The following is a 13507-nucleotide window of genomic DNA, read 5'->3' as shown; positions in this document are numbered from 1 at the left end:
TTTTTGTGAGCATCAAAACCGTTTCATCTTAAATAGGCAGTCAAGAAAAAATGGAGTGTGTTTGGTGCAGATGCTGCCTTGGTTGGTATGTGCCGCTTTCCCTGCATTCATGTGCCTACAGCTAAACATGCGTCACTTACAGTAGCAGATGTGCCCTCTCTTGGTTGTGCCCCAGTTTGAATGCTTTGCTGTTAGCATAAGATGGGAGCATTGTCTTTAAAATGAAAAGGAGGAGGAAAAGCTGTTTTTCTTCATATGCAAACATATAGATTTAATTAAAACTCTGATGATAGATCCACTAAGTTTTTTTGAACTGAGTGGCTGTTGGGGAAATTAAAAAAAGGGGGGGCGGGTTCCTAGACTAGAGGTTACGCTCACAGAAACCCAAAAGAAAAGGATGTAGGCTTCAGTGAAATAGAAATGAGCATAGGACGGCATCAAAAATAAGGAGGCTGCAAGCAAGCACATCCAAAGCAATGTGTTTATACATGACCAGATTACACATGTCGACAGTTCACCAGTCAAAGGATATCAGCAATCTTAATACAGTGGTACTTCGGGTTACAGACACTTCAGGTTACAGACTCTGCTAACCCTGAAATAGTACCTCAGGTTAAGAACCTTACCTCAGGATGAGAACAGAAATTGCATGTCGGCGGCCTGGCGGCAGCAGGAAACCCCATTAGCTAAAGTGGCACCTCAGGTTAAGAACAGTTTCAGGTTAAGAACGGAACTCCAGAACGAATTACGTTCTTAACCCAAGGTACCACTGTAGTTGCAACTCAATGTCATCATCCTGAACCAATCAACATCATTTGACTCTTCAGATCAGCCCTTATCATAATATTGCGTGATTACATATAAACATTTTTCAATGTCTTTCTTTATTAAGACTTTGACTAATTTTCCTGTTCATTAAAAGTCTTCCATCAGTCTACAAAACAATTCAAGATTAATCGCAGTTGCCATGCCTAGCTGATTCTCTTTTCATGCATTCAATGGCCTCCATAGATTCTAACAGTTTATTCTTTTCAGTGTTTATTCATTATGTACAGGAGCTAAAAGCAGCTGGTTCTGTGCTGTAAAAGGCTTGTACAGGCCCCTTTAGTTTAGCTAGACAACAGACTCAAAAGAAAACAGAATAATCAAAAGACAGTTTTATAAAATTATTATTTTCTCCAAAATGGCAGCCTAAGTTATATCTGTAACTAACATAGTTGCAAAACAAAACACTTTTCTGAGGTTGGTGAGGGAAAAAGAGCTGTACATTACATTGGGAGTCTCACTTCGAAGCAGAGGGCTAGGCTTCTCAATCCAACACTGTGTTTAATATTGCAGCGTGTTCAGTAGTATCCCAAGTAAAAGTAGCCCTGTCGTTAGTTTGCAAGGTACCTGATGTACAAACTGAGGACTTGGAAACCCTGGGGAAATTATGTTTCCTTGGGTCCCTGCCATTGCAATGCTCAAGGTACCAAGTTTGGATTGGGGGAAATGGAGCTTGCTTTGTAGTGGAGTTGAATGAGATAATTATCAATTTCATCACTAGCCTCTATCAGACATAAGGTGTGGTTTCTCTCCCCATGCAGATGGACTTCCTATTTGTTGTCTTACCTGAGGATATTAATCTTAACCTGCTAGAAAATGTAGCACTATTAAAACATCATTCCTCCCTCCCGCTCACACCAGCTGAAGAACATTGACGATTTTTAACATGGTGTGTTTAGTTTTTGCTGAATAAAATGTGCTTTAAGCAAGGGATTAATCTCCTCTTTTTTCTAGTTTTGTTGTTATTCGGCCTGTGATTAATTTGTTTAATTCTCAGAACCATCAAGGGACACATGGCGGGTGGAATTGAAAGATTTAAAATAGCTATATTTCCTTCTCTCTCCCCACCAGCAACATTCAGCACATTCTGACACTTACCTAAGTGCCAAATTCAATAGAAAGCAATTAACTATGATCTGAAGCTTGACATAAAGAGGCTGAGTAATTCAGAAGCTTGAACAGGCAAATATTGTCATAAGTGGCTGCTATTGTGTGTCTGTGTTACAACATGCTACCTACCATTTAATGCTTGTTTGTCCATTGTTCACCTGGGTTAAAAAGCATGTTTCATCACAGTGACTGAAGGTGTCACAGGCAGTTTGAGTGGCCTACTTTAGAGAGAACCAGCTATCATCATCATCATCTCTTCATCAGAGAATCACAAGAATACACAACACTATTTAAAAAGTCATAGATCCTTTAATCATCCAAAGGGCCGAGAGAAAAAGAATGTTTTTGCCTGGTGCCCAAAGATATGTAATGAAGGTGCCAGCCGAGCCTCCCTGGGGAGAACATTTCACAAACATGGAGCTACCACAGAAAAGGCCCATTTTCATGTTGTCATCCTCTGGGCCTCTTATGGAGGGGGTACATAAAGAAGTGTCTCAAATGACGATCTTGGGGTCCAGGTCAGTTCATGTACCTGATGAACTGGCAAAACTTGGCTTTATTTTTCCTGTGTCAAAGACCCAGTTTGACACCCCCCTCACACACAGGCTGGGAGCATCAGCGGCGCCCCTCTGGAGGCTTCACCCGGGGCAAAAACCCAGCTAGCCTCCTGTAGCTATGGCACTGTCTGGATGTACCATTACAAAGTTAATCTTCTACTCCAGCCTCTATTTTTTATGGGGTCCTCAAAAGTTTGTAGGGTTATCTATTCAAAGGCCAGTTAAACTCTTTGAATAAGAGGGAGAAAAGGAGCCTTGGAAGCTGCCTATCAAGTGTTTGTCCTTGATGCTAAACTGGGTGGACATATAGCTTACCTGGTCAAACTTTCTCCCATTGTGGCAAGAGGCATTATATGATGAAGCTATTTAAATTCTAGTATCCATTATGAGATTTGTGTGTCTACAGAGATTTGCATGTCTCATGTTATGCAAATTGTGTCCTCTGGACAGCAATAATGCAAGAATATTAGGGAAGCATCACAGAACAACTAATGAAGTTGTGTGCTGTGTCGAGGGTCTGGTATTAATCCAGCACTAATGAACTATTATTCGTCAATGACATGGCACAGAATACACCTACCCACTAAAAATCCCACCACTCTGGGGGCTGATGGGATGAGTCCAGCAACAGTTGTAGAGGAACTGCATTGGCTGCCAATTACAAGAGAGCGAACATTTGAGCTTCCTGAGATACCCTCTGTTCCCATGCATGAAAAAGTAGGTTTAGCGTACTTGGTTAGTTAAATTTGCAGACATTAGCATATGAAGAAAAACATTGGGTTGAATCCCAAGGAGAGGGCCTGATCCAAAGTTTCTGCTCATGTAAGGACTTTTTTTGTGAGTGGAATGGATAATTCACTGGTTTCAGCTCTTGTCTTTTGGATCCATCCGACTCATTCTGAAGCACTCATCCTTTTGTTTTTAAATGATCCATAGCAGCAGGCACCATCCTGGAGAGGCATTTTCTGGCGGGTAAAATAGAAGGGGAAATCATCTCATCTAAGATTGTGTCTGCCACCTACGGTTTCTATTAAAAAAACCACACAACCCAAATACTTAAATTAAAAACAATAATTAACGCTGGTTGTTTGGTCACTCCAAAGAGTTTTTTATTATTATTCAAGTAATCTAGCCAATCAATCCATTGAATTTAGGATGGGGTACCTGCAGCTCTGCAGAAGATGCTTGTCTAGAGCTGACATTGTTACTGGCCATTGACCATGCTCTCTGGGGCTGATGGGAGTGTCAGACTAGGACCTCACTGGGTGATCTTGTGCCAGTCTCTCAAGCTAACCTACCTCACAAGGTGATTATGGGGGTAAAATTAGGGAGATGGAGAGATGCATGTACTCCACCTTGAGACCCTTGGAGGAAAGATGGGATAAAAATGTAGAAACAAACAAACAAATTACATCTGGAGAACTAGAGGTTCACCGTCCCTGAATTAAATGTTGCAGCACTTTCTTAGATCACTGGGCCAAAGTGATTATACCCTCCTTGCATCATTTCCAGCATGGCATGATTAGGAGAAATGTTATACCGTAATTCTTCCTTCTTTTAACACCTACTTATCGGAGCAGCTGAGTATATAATTGTGCTATGGTCTGTAGAATTAAGTACTGCTAAGAGTGACATGTGTCGTTTTTTTCTTTTTTCTTTTTCGTTTTTGGTCTTTTGCTTCTGCTTTGAATTTGTCATGGGCTTGTGGCATAATTAATTACGCCAAGCAGCCCTGCTTATTTAGTCCTTTCCCAAACTCTGGAGTGTCCAGCGATATAAGAGAGCCATGTAAGCACATAATCCATTTCATGCTCATTTCGCTTCATCGGAAGATATGTTTATTCAAAGATTAGGAGCTGCTATAAGAGAGAAGTCCTTTTCATTGCCAGTGGGGGGGGGGAGTGCCCCTGCACACAACCCCAGGTGCTAGTCTTTTAATGCCCAGAATGTGCTTCTCTGTTATTGGGTGGTTTCCCTCACCAGGGGTTGGTTTAGATATAATGCTAAAGCATAGTTTGGTGTTACAAATAATAAAAAAGAGAAATGTCGGGGGGGGGGGAAATGGAAATTCATCACACACACATGCACCACCAGTTTGCATATACAAATTAAAACTATCTGGATAGCTCAGTTGGTTAGAGCCTGGTGCTGATAATGTCAAGGTTGCAGGTTCGATCCCCATAAGGGACAGCTGCATATTTCTGCATTGCAGGGGGTTGGACTAGATGATCCTCCAGGTCCCTTCCAACTGCCATACGTACGGAAAATCCTGGGCAAGCGGAAAAGGCGGCTGGGAATTTCAATTCCCATGGTAAATGTCTGGGGAAACCCAAACGTATGGCAACCCATGTTAAAAGGTGTTTTTTTTTGCCGCTTTTTTAAAAGGGAAGCAGTTGGTGGCTTCCCGCACCCCTCAGTTCCCAGCAAAGCAGGTCCCCTGGTCATCCTGCTTTTTTTGGTGTCACATTCATCCAGTGGTTCGTCTTCTGCATTGGACGATTTCCCACCTCCACCCGCATCTGTGTTCCAGGACGCTCTGCTCTGATCTAGAATTTTCTCATCTGGCTTGCTCGATAGCACAAAGTGTAGATAGCCAGCCTCAAGTTGCTGTACCTTTTCTTCCAGCAAGGCAACCAGCTTGCAATTGCTGCAGGTGTAGCTTTGCATAATGTCAGTCAGGAAGACAGAAATGGCACAGATGTTGCAGGTCACGGCAGCAGCTCCCTTGCCGTTCATGTCTCTTGGTCTTGTGTACTCTGTGAGACAGCACTCCATGCACTCTCTTCAAGCTCCTCTCCCTCGCAGCACCTCTGTTTACAATTCATGGCTGTGAGAGCTTAGCTGTTCCTGTTTTATCTGTAAGCCCCCTTGGGTCCCATATCTGTTACTCGCTTCTTCAGAAAACAATAGGCCCTCCTGCTCCTTCCTTTCTGTACATGGGAGATGAAGAACCTTTTAGAGCTCAGAGGGCCAGGTCCTTTTCAAGATCCACATTGCAGGCTAGATTTGACTCAGTTGCTATTGTGCTTATGTCCTCCTTGTGGGTTTCTCACAGGCATTTGGTTGGCCATTGGGAAAACAGAACTCTAGATGTCTGATGTTCTCATGTTCTGTTCTCATGTTCTTAACTAACTTAGTCTTGATTCCAACCCACTGCATTATTTATCCTCACTCACCCCAATAAAATCCTCATGAAAACTAAGGTTTGATTTTGCAACCTTTACGTGGATTTTTTCAAAAGGTTTCTTTCCCCCTCCCCAGTTTTAATGTGTAGAAAATATTGGAACATATTTGGAACATTGCGGAAAGGACTCTCTTGTGTTGGTCTGATTTTAATAATTAAATATGGATTATTCTACAACTTTTTATTTTCATATGGAAAAGAATGCAAAACCTTAAAAAAAATATTATACTCAATCAACCCAAATCTGGGGAACGTGAGAGAATGAGAGAGAGAGAGAGAGAGAGAGAGAGAGAGAGAGAGAGAGAGAGAGAGAATCTCTCTTGTATGCAAACATATCTGAAGAGGGCAGCAGATTTTTGAAACTAGGACTTTATGACCGCTTATAAAACATATTTTGCACACCTCATTCTATTTGAAAGTGAGCGTGCTGGTAATGGTTGTTTGAGAGCACTTTGCATCAACATCTTCCATTTTCATACACTCAGCCTTTTACGCCATTCTCCTTAGGGGCTGGAATGTTATGTGCTTGGTCTTTTAGTTCATTTTGCACAAAATCCTGTTAGTTGTTAATGAATTTTAGAGACTGTGGAGAAAACACATCCTTCTTAGAAAAGGAAGTGTTTTCTCCTAATGCAGATATGGCAGAAGTTCAAATGCTGAAATTAAACTCTGCCTGAAATCTTTCTGGGCATTTTATTTTCCCTTTTCATTGAAAAAAGAGCCCTTTGCACTGTAAAACATTCAGAAATGAGTTAACATAGGAAGCAGCATTATATCTAGTTAGATTATTGGCCTGTCTAGCTCTGCATTTTTGTTTGCATGCAAAGCAAGAGCTCCGCCATTGAAAACAAAGATAACTCTGCTGGATCAGGCCAGTGGCCCATCCATAGCTGCCAACTTACAGATTTGAAAATAAGGCACCAGCAGCCTCAAAAATAAGGGATCAGCAGCCAAAATAAGGGAGTTTCCAAGCACAGGTATGTTCAGCTTCTGAGCCCCTCCAAGCCAAAGGCAGAAAGCCCAGCCAGCAGCCAAACGAAGCCTCATGTCGTGGTTCCCACAGCGCAGCAACCTGGCAAAGGGGATGCAGCAAGGAAAACCACCGTCACCTCTCCACTGGGAAGCACTGAGCAAAGGCGAGTCCCCAGGCAACACAGCCAATTTGATCAGCACAAGGCATGCAAGCTCCACCCCCAGTCGTTCTTAGACTCCTTATTGGGTGAGCAACACAGCCAAGCAACACAGTTGGAGCCTCCCTCCTCCCTGGCCAGCAGGGAGGGAGGGAGAGGAGCTGCTTTCTTTGAAACCTGTCCTCTTTGAAAGCAATCCAAGTGGATGGCCATCACTGCCTCTTGTGGGTGCAAATTCTGCAGTGTGTTGTGTGAAGAAGTACTTTCTTTTGTGTTCTCTGAATCTTCCAACATTTTACTTCATTGGGTGTCAAGAAGCTCAGTCATGCCCCCCTCTTACTCAAAGCTGTAACCTTTTCTTGAAGAAGCGTTTCTCCGTCCTCTTGATCATTTTGTTGCTCTTTTCTGAACTTCTTCCAACTCGACAATATCCTTTTTGAGGTGAGGTTGCCAGAACTGTACACAGTACTCCAAGTGTGGTCACACCATAGATCTTTATAACGGCATTATGGTACTGTCAGCCCCCCCCCTTCCTTTCCTAATGATTCCTAATATGGAATTTGCCTTTTTCAAAGCTGCATCACAAAAAGGGTTTGGTTGAATCTGTCCTTTTTCTTATATATTTATGGATGAACATTTTAGGTTCCTGTTTTATTGCTGTTATTATATTTGGTTTTAATATTTCTTTTCTTACTTTGTTAAGTTGCTTTGAGACTGTATCATGTAAAAAGCAACAAGTAAGTGTAATAAACAGGATGAATAAGAACTGAAATACTTAAAATTGAATTTATTTAGGTCATGGCAAATGTAAGAACATCACTATCTTGAACTGAGGTTTAAGTCACCATTTAGGAAAGGTTATGTCTTCCACTTGCGTTGATGTTGTATGAATTTTGCATGTTTTCAGATGATGTAAGATCAAATTTACAAAAACTGTGAATGCAATAACTGGCTGGACAAAAGGGAGGCATTGTTTCATGAATGGTTGATGGTGAGCTTAATTTAGAGTTTGCTTCGCATTCATAAACCAAACCTTTTTGAAGACACATTGCAACCTTAACTTGAATGTCAACAGTTGCATCAGATGATAGGCCTTCCAAAACACTGGTGTGATAATGACAAACACTGGATGTGTAGGGAGGTGCTTTTTTGGACCTCCCATGTCCTTTCAGAAGATAAATGTTGTGCATCCATATCCTTGATACTGCAGGAGGCTTTTCATGTTGTGTAGGAAATCTAAACAAAAAAGAGTGGGGAGAATAAGGCAAATGGCATTTTGGTTTCAGACAGATATAAAGCATCATGTTGCCATGATCACACACATTCCTGAATTCATTTCATCTGTGTGAAGGTATTTTAAAGCAGGTGGTGAAGCTCAGAGAAGTTCTATATTATTTATTTCTGTTATGGATAGATTGGTGAAAATCCTAACACAGACTTGTGTACACAGGCATTGCCTCCATGTGAAAAGTTTTGAATATACTCATCTTGAATTTTCTGCACTCTAATGCACATCTGCTCTGGTGTATATTATTGCTAGATTCAAAATAAGTCCACAAAGACACTCCTTCTCTAACACAGTGGTACCTCTGGTTACGTACTTAATTCGTTCCGGAGGTCCGTTCTTAACCTGAAACTGTTCTTAACCTGAAGCACCACTTTAGCTAATGGGGCCTCCCGCTGCTGCCGCCATGCGATTTCTGTTCTCATCCTGAAGCAAAGTTCTTAACCCGAGGTACTATTTCTGGGTTAGTGGAGTCTGTAACCTGAAGAGTATGTAACCTGAAGCGTATGTAACCCGAGGTACCACTGTACAGAGATTAACTGAGTTGTCTTTAATGCTTATTTACTTTATGGCAGCCTCATAACCTGAGTTGCTCAGGAATATCAGAAACCAAGATATCAGTGCAGTTTTGAAAGATTCAATCAGTCATCTTGATTCAAATTGGCATCCTATTGCATCCAGATATAGACTAAAACCTGTTCGTTGATCTCAGGAGCCATCATGCAAACTGTGGTTACAATATTATTATTTACAGTATTTCTCCATGGACCTCAAGGTGGCATACATGGTTTCCCCCCTCCCATCTTCAGATATCATAAGAGGTATCCAAATGCTTAGCAAGGGAATGGACAACTTTCCAAAATGTATAGAGAGATTAGTGGGCCCCTGGGACCTTTTTAATGTGGGTGGGTAGGATATAAAACTTTTGGGGTAGGTTATAGGATCATGCGTTGGCACTTTGAAACACCATGTTGAGGAAAGGAACTTGTCTGCATTATTTATTAAGAAATAAATCTTTCATCAGACCCAATATTATATAGCTCAATTGGTGCAGCAGGAGACTCTGAATCTCACAGTCATGGGTTAGAGCCCCACATTGGGTGAATGATTCCTGCATTGCAGGAGTTTGGACTAGATGACTCTCGTGGTCCCTTCCAACTCAACCATTCTATGATTACGATTCTATATTGGTTTGTTTGGGGATTATGGGCTTAACTTTTAAAACCTGACTTGTCCATGGCTGAAATTGGAAGGAGATAGATTGATTGACGATCCTAAAACTTTTAAAAATTTGTTGGTTGCCAGTAATGTAGCCAACGGGGGATATATTAGATAACTGGAAAAGAAGATGAGCAGATTAAGACATGATCCTGGGAGACAAAGGAATTTACATCAGGCTAGAGGGCATAAGATTTGGCAGGTTGGACATGAGTCATCAGCATTAGCGCCTATATCTAGATAGGGATGGCTGTGAAGATTTAATTGTAAGGGTGAACAAGCAGAGCAGAACACCCTGACCTTGCCAGATCTTATTTTCCTAATGATGCAAGACCCCAGGGAATCCGGGGAGCCATGATGATCCATATAGATTTTAAACACTCTTAGAACTTCATAATTTCTGGCAAGTGCTATGACCTGCCCTTTTTCTTTTCTTGTTCCCTAATTTGTTAAAGCCTCAGAGCTAATGACCAGCCCATTGCGTTTATAGTAGGGATTGGAGAACCTGTCGCCCTGCAGCTCTCCTGTCAGCCCTAACCAGCAGGGACAATGGTCAGAGTACAACCACATCTGGAGAGCAACAGGTTTCCCCATCCCTGGGTAGTGGGAATCTGCTTTCTCCAGTGGTTTCTTAAAGTGTTAAATGTGGATGAGTGATCCACTAAGCTGTCCTCACTGGGGATGCCATAGTCCATAATTTGTGCCTAGTTGATTGGCAGTTTATTAAGCTAACGTGGTTGGCTATCTTGAGCCATATGTTGGATTTTTTTGAGCCAATTGATGGCATCTCCCTCCCAGTGAGCACAAGCTATAGGAGTTTGAAACTGCAGTTAACTTTCATCCTCCTCTTTCCCCTACCTTCATCTCTATACAGTGGGTTCAGGACAAGAAAGCAATACATTTCACAGATAAAAATAGGGCCACTGTGTGCAAGCATAATCCCTGTCCTCATACCAGATAAGGATCACTTGGGGGCACAAATGTAGACAATGGGAATTGGTTATGGCATTAAAAAACCCAACTTTTATCTGCAGAAGAAAACAACAGGTCACACTAAGACTTCCTCTGCTCTGGTACCCCCATTGATCCACCTAGCTCAGTATTGTCTACACTTACTGATGGTTCTCCAGAGTTTCATACAGAGACATCTCCCAGCCTATTCTGGAGATGCGAGGGATTGAAGCAGGATCTTCTGCATGCAAAGTGGCTGCTCTACCACTGAGCTATGGCACTTCCCAGGATGCAGAGAAGACAGGGCTGGCTGAAAAAGATGAATGCTGCCTGTCTCTATCTTCTTCCTCAAGATGAGCTGGACTACTACTGCTGGAGAGTAATTGGAGAAAAAAATTAGGATGGTCTCCTGAGGTATAAGGAAGATTGGTGATTCGAATCCCCACAACGGGGTGAGCTCCCATTGCTCGGTCCCTGCTCCTGCCAACCTAGCAGTTCGAAAGCACGTCAAAGTGCAAGTAGATAAATAGGTACCGCTCTGGCGGGAAGGTAAACGGCGTTTCCGTGCGCTGCTCTGGTTCGCCAGAAGCGGCTTAGTCATGCTGGCCACATGACCCAGAAGCTGTACGCCGGCTCCCTCGGCCAATAAAGCAAGATGAGCGCCACAACCCCAGAGTCGGCCACGACTGGACCTAATGGTCAGGGGTCCCCTTTACCTTTTTAGACAGACTTTGATGGAAATGCTCATGGTGGCAGTATTCCTATGAGTGTATTTGGGTTTATGCTGGAATTGGAATGGAACTCAGAGCTTTACAGCAAAATCGTTTAAAAAAACAGCTAACCATGACATGAGTATAGATATCTGCTAGAGAAGAAGGGCATTCTGCTGAAAGCACCACAGAAAAGGATTCATTTTTATCTTCTTCCATTCCATCTCCTCAACTGGCAGTGGCCAAATTACTGGAAGACATGAAATTCATTGGTAATATGGGTCACGATGTTCACCATCACGCATACGCTTGTGTAGAAGCTGTTCAGCCGTGCTTTCTTTTGTATGCACTGTGTACTGTCACATTACAAGACAGCTGGGTTCTTCATCAGTGACTTTCTGTGTTCTTTGCATTGTCACCTGCCATACTGTTTGAACCATTAAGTAAATGTCTTCCAAAAAGGCTCATGCCCTGGGGATCTATGAAAGAGCAGCCTGAGTCATAAAAAATGCCAGTTTTGCTTTTTCATAATAGATGTACCTGGCATAAAGGCATATTTAGATCAACCAGCTACACATAATTTCCTTATCGGAGCACGACACACTTGTTTGGTTTATCCCAGAGCAAGACAAGAGCACAGAAGGGGACTTTGGGGGAAATCCTTCTGAATGCCCCCCCCCCATTTTAACTGTTGCGTTATTGTGTTGTTGCTTAAATATATTACCTTCTTTTCTCTTCCCTCATGTTGCCTTCACATTCAACTGTGGGCCTCTGAGTTTACAGGAACAGTACAGTGGTACCTCGGGTTACATACGCTTCTGGTTACAGACTCCACTAACCCAGAAATATTACCTCAGGCTAAGAACTTTGCTTCAGGATGAGAACAGAAATCGTGCTCTGGAAGCGCGGCAGCAGCAGGAGGCTCCATTAGCTAAAGTGGTGCTTCAGGTTAAGAACAGTTTCAGGTTAAGAACGGACCTCCGGAACGAATTAAGTAATTAATCTGAGGTACCACTGTAGTTTGAAGCAGTGTTTCCCAACCTTGGGCCTCCAGCTGTTTTTGGACTACAACTCCCATCATCCCTAGCTAGCAAGACCAGTGGTCAGGGATGATGGGAATTGTAGTTCAAAAACAGCTGGAGGCCCAAGGTTGGGAAACACTGGTTTGAAGTATGGTTGTGCACCAGACTTGGCCAAGGGCCAAATCAAATTGTCTGGATATAGGGATGGAGTGGGGAATATGGGTGTCACTCAGATTGTGAGGGTTGCTATGGGTTGGGTCGAGCATTAAGCTGATGTTGGGAGGGGAAAGAACAAAAGGCCAAGGAACCCAGTTGATTGTTGGCCATGAACACTGTGCTGAGACGGATATCTTTCATGGCCAAGCTATCTTCCAAGCTGCGACCCAGCAATAGTTTTGAAAAGTCCAACATTGCTGGTGCAGAGCATCCAAACTATTGTACCCTCCAATACTCCAATGACAACAATGGGAATACACTTCTAGCATCCAACCAAGGGCCACTGACATGATTCTCTACTGCATCATTACATGTTGCAGAAGCCTTATTCTGTCTGTTGCCTGACATCTTATTTTGTCCTTCTATTGCCCTCTACACTATTTTTAAAGCCAAAGGGATGTGTGTGTTCTTTGGACTAAAGATATGCTAAGAAAACACAATTGCTCTACAGTAAAAACAGTTCAAAATATACCTCATCAGCAGTGGTATGTAAAATGGCAGGCTATGTACTGCCTTTCGGTGTTGATGCATCTACCATTTGTAGAAATGTGCTCTGGTTACTAGATACACTCCTTCGCACACTCACATAGCCAATGTGTGATTTAAATGCCAGAGACTGGAGTGCTGCTTAACCATGAAGAGTATGGAGTAAATTATACTCAAGAGGAGACCTACTGATATTAATGGACCTAAGTTAACAATGTCCATTAATTTCAGTAGTTTGAGTAGGACTAGCATTGGATGCAACCCATTGTGTCCACTTCTGGGCACCTCATTTTAAGAAGTACTTTGGGGAATGTCCAGAGCAAGAAGGACAGTGGTGAGGGTTCTGGAAGCCAAGTTCCTATAATGAACAGTTGAAAGATCTGGGCAACAGAGAATTAAGGGGAGACTATCAGAAGGTCGCGAGGGTGACTATGAGGGATGTGGGTGGCGCTGTGGGTTAAACCACAGAGCCTAGGACTTGCCAATCAGAAGGTCGGCAGTTTGAATCCCCGGGACAGGGTGAGCTCCCGTTGCTCGGTCCCTGCTCCTGCCAACCTAGCAGTTCAAAAGCACGTCAAAGTGCAAGTAGATAAATAGGTACCGCTCTGGCGGGAAGGTAAACAGTGTTTCCATGCGCTGCTCTGGTTTGCCAGAAGCGGCTTAGTCATGCTGGCCACATGACCCGGAAGCTGTACGCCAATTCCCTCGGCCAATAAAGCGAGATGAGCGCTGCAACCCCAGAGTCGGCCACGACTGGACCTAATGGTCAGGGGTCCCTTTAGCTATCAGAAGGTCGGCGGTTCAAATCCCTGC

At 42.9% G+C, this 13507-nt stretch overlaps 1 protein-coding gene and 1 long non-coding RNA gene across 3 annotated transcripts in view; one reads left to right on the top strand and one right to left on the bottom strand.

Annotated features, from left to right (window-relative positions):
* LOC310698004 (connector enhancer of kinase suppressor of ras 2-like) overlaps window positions 1-13507 on the top strand; it is a 314798-nt gene that overhangs the window by 83390 nt on the left and 217901 nt on the right. The gene's annotated exons all lie outside the window — the stretch shown is intronic.
* Window positions 7441-12888, bottom strand: LOC310698100. The gene is made up of 3 exons (XR_014521303.1): window positions 12681-12888; window positions 10426-10632; window positions 7441-8042 (listed from the first exon to the last, which is right to left on the bottom strand). It is a non-coding gene; the product is annotated as an uncharacterized lncRNA (long non-coding RNA).

The sequence above is a fragment of the Podarcis liolepis genome, assembly GCF_965112155.1.
Source record: "Podarcis liolepis genome assembly, chromosome: Z".
NCBI lineage: Eukaryota > Metazoa > Chordata > Lepidosauria > Squamata > Lacertidae > Podarcis > Podarcis liolepis.
This window is presented reverse-complemented; position numbering and strand designations above follow the sequence as displayed.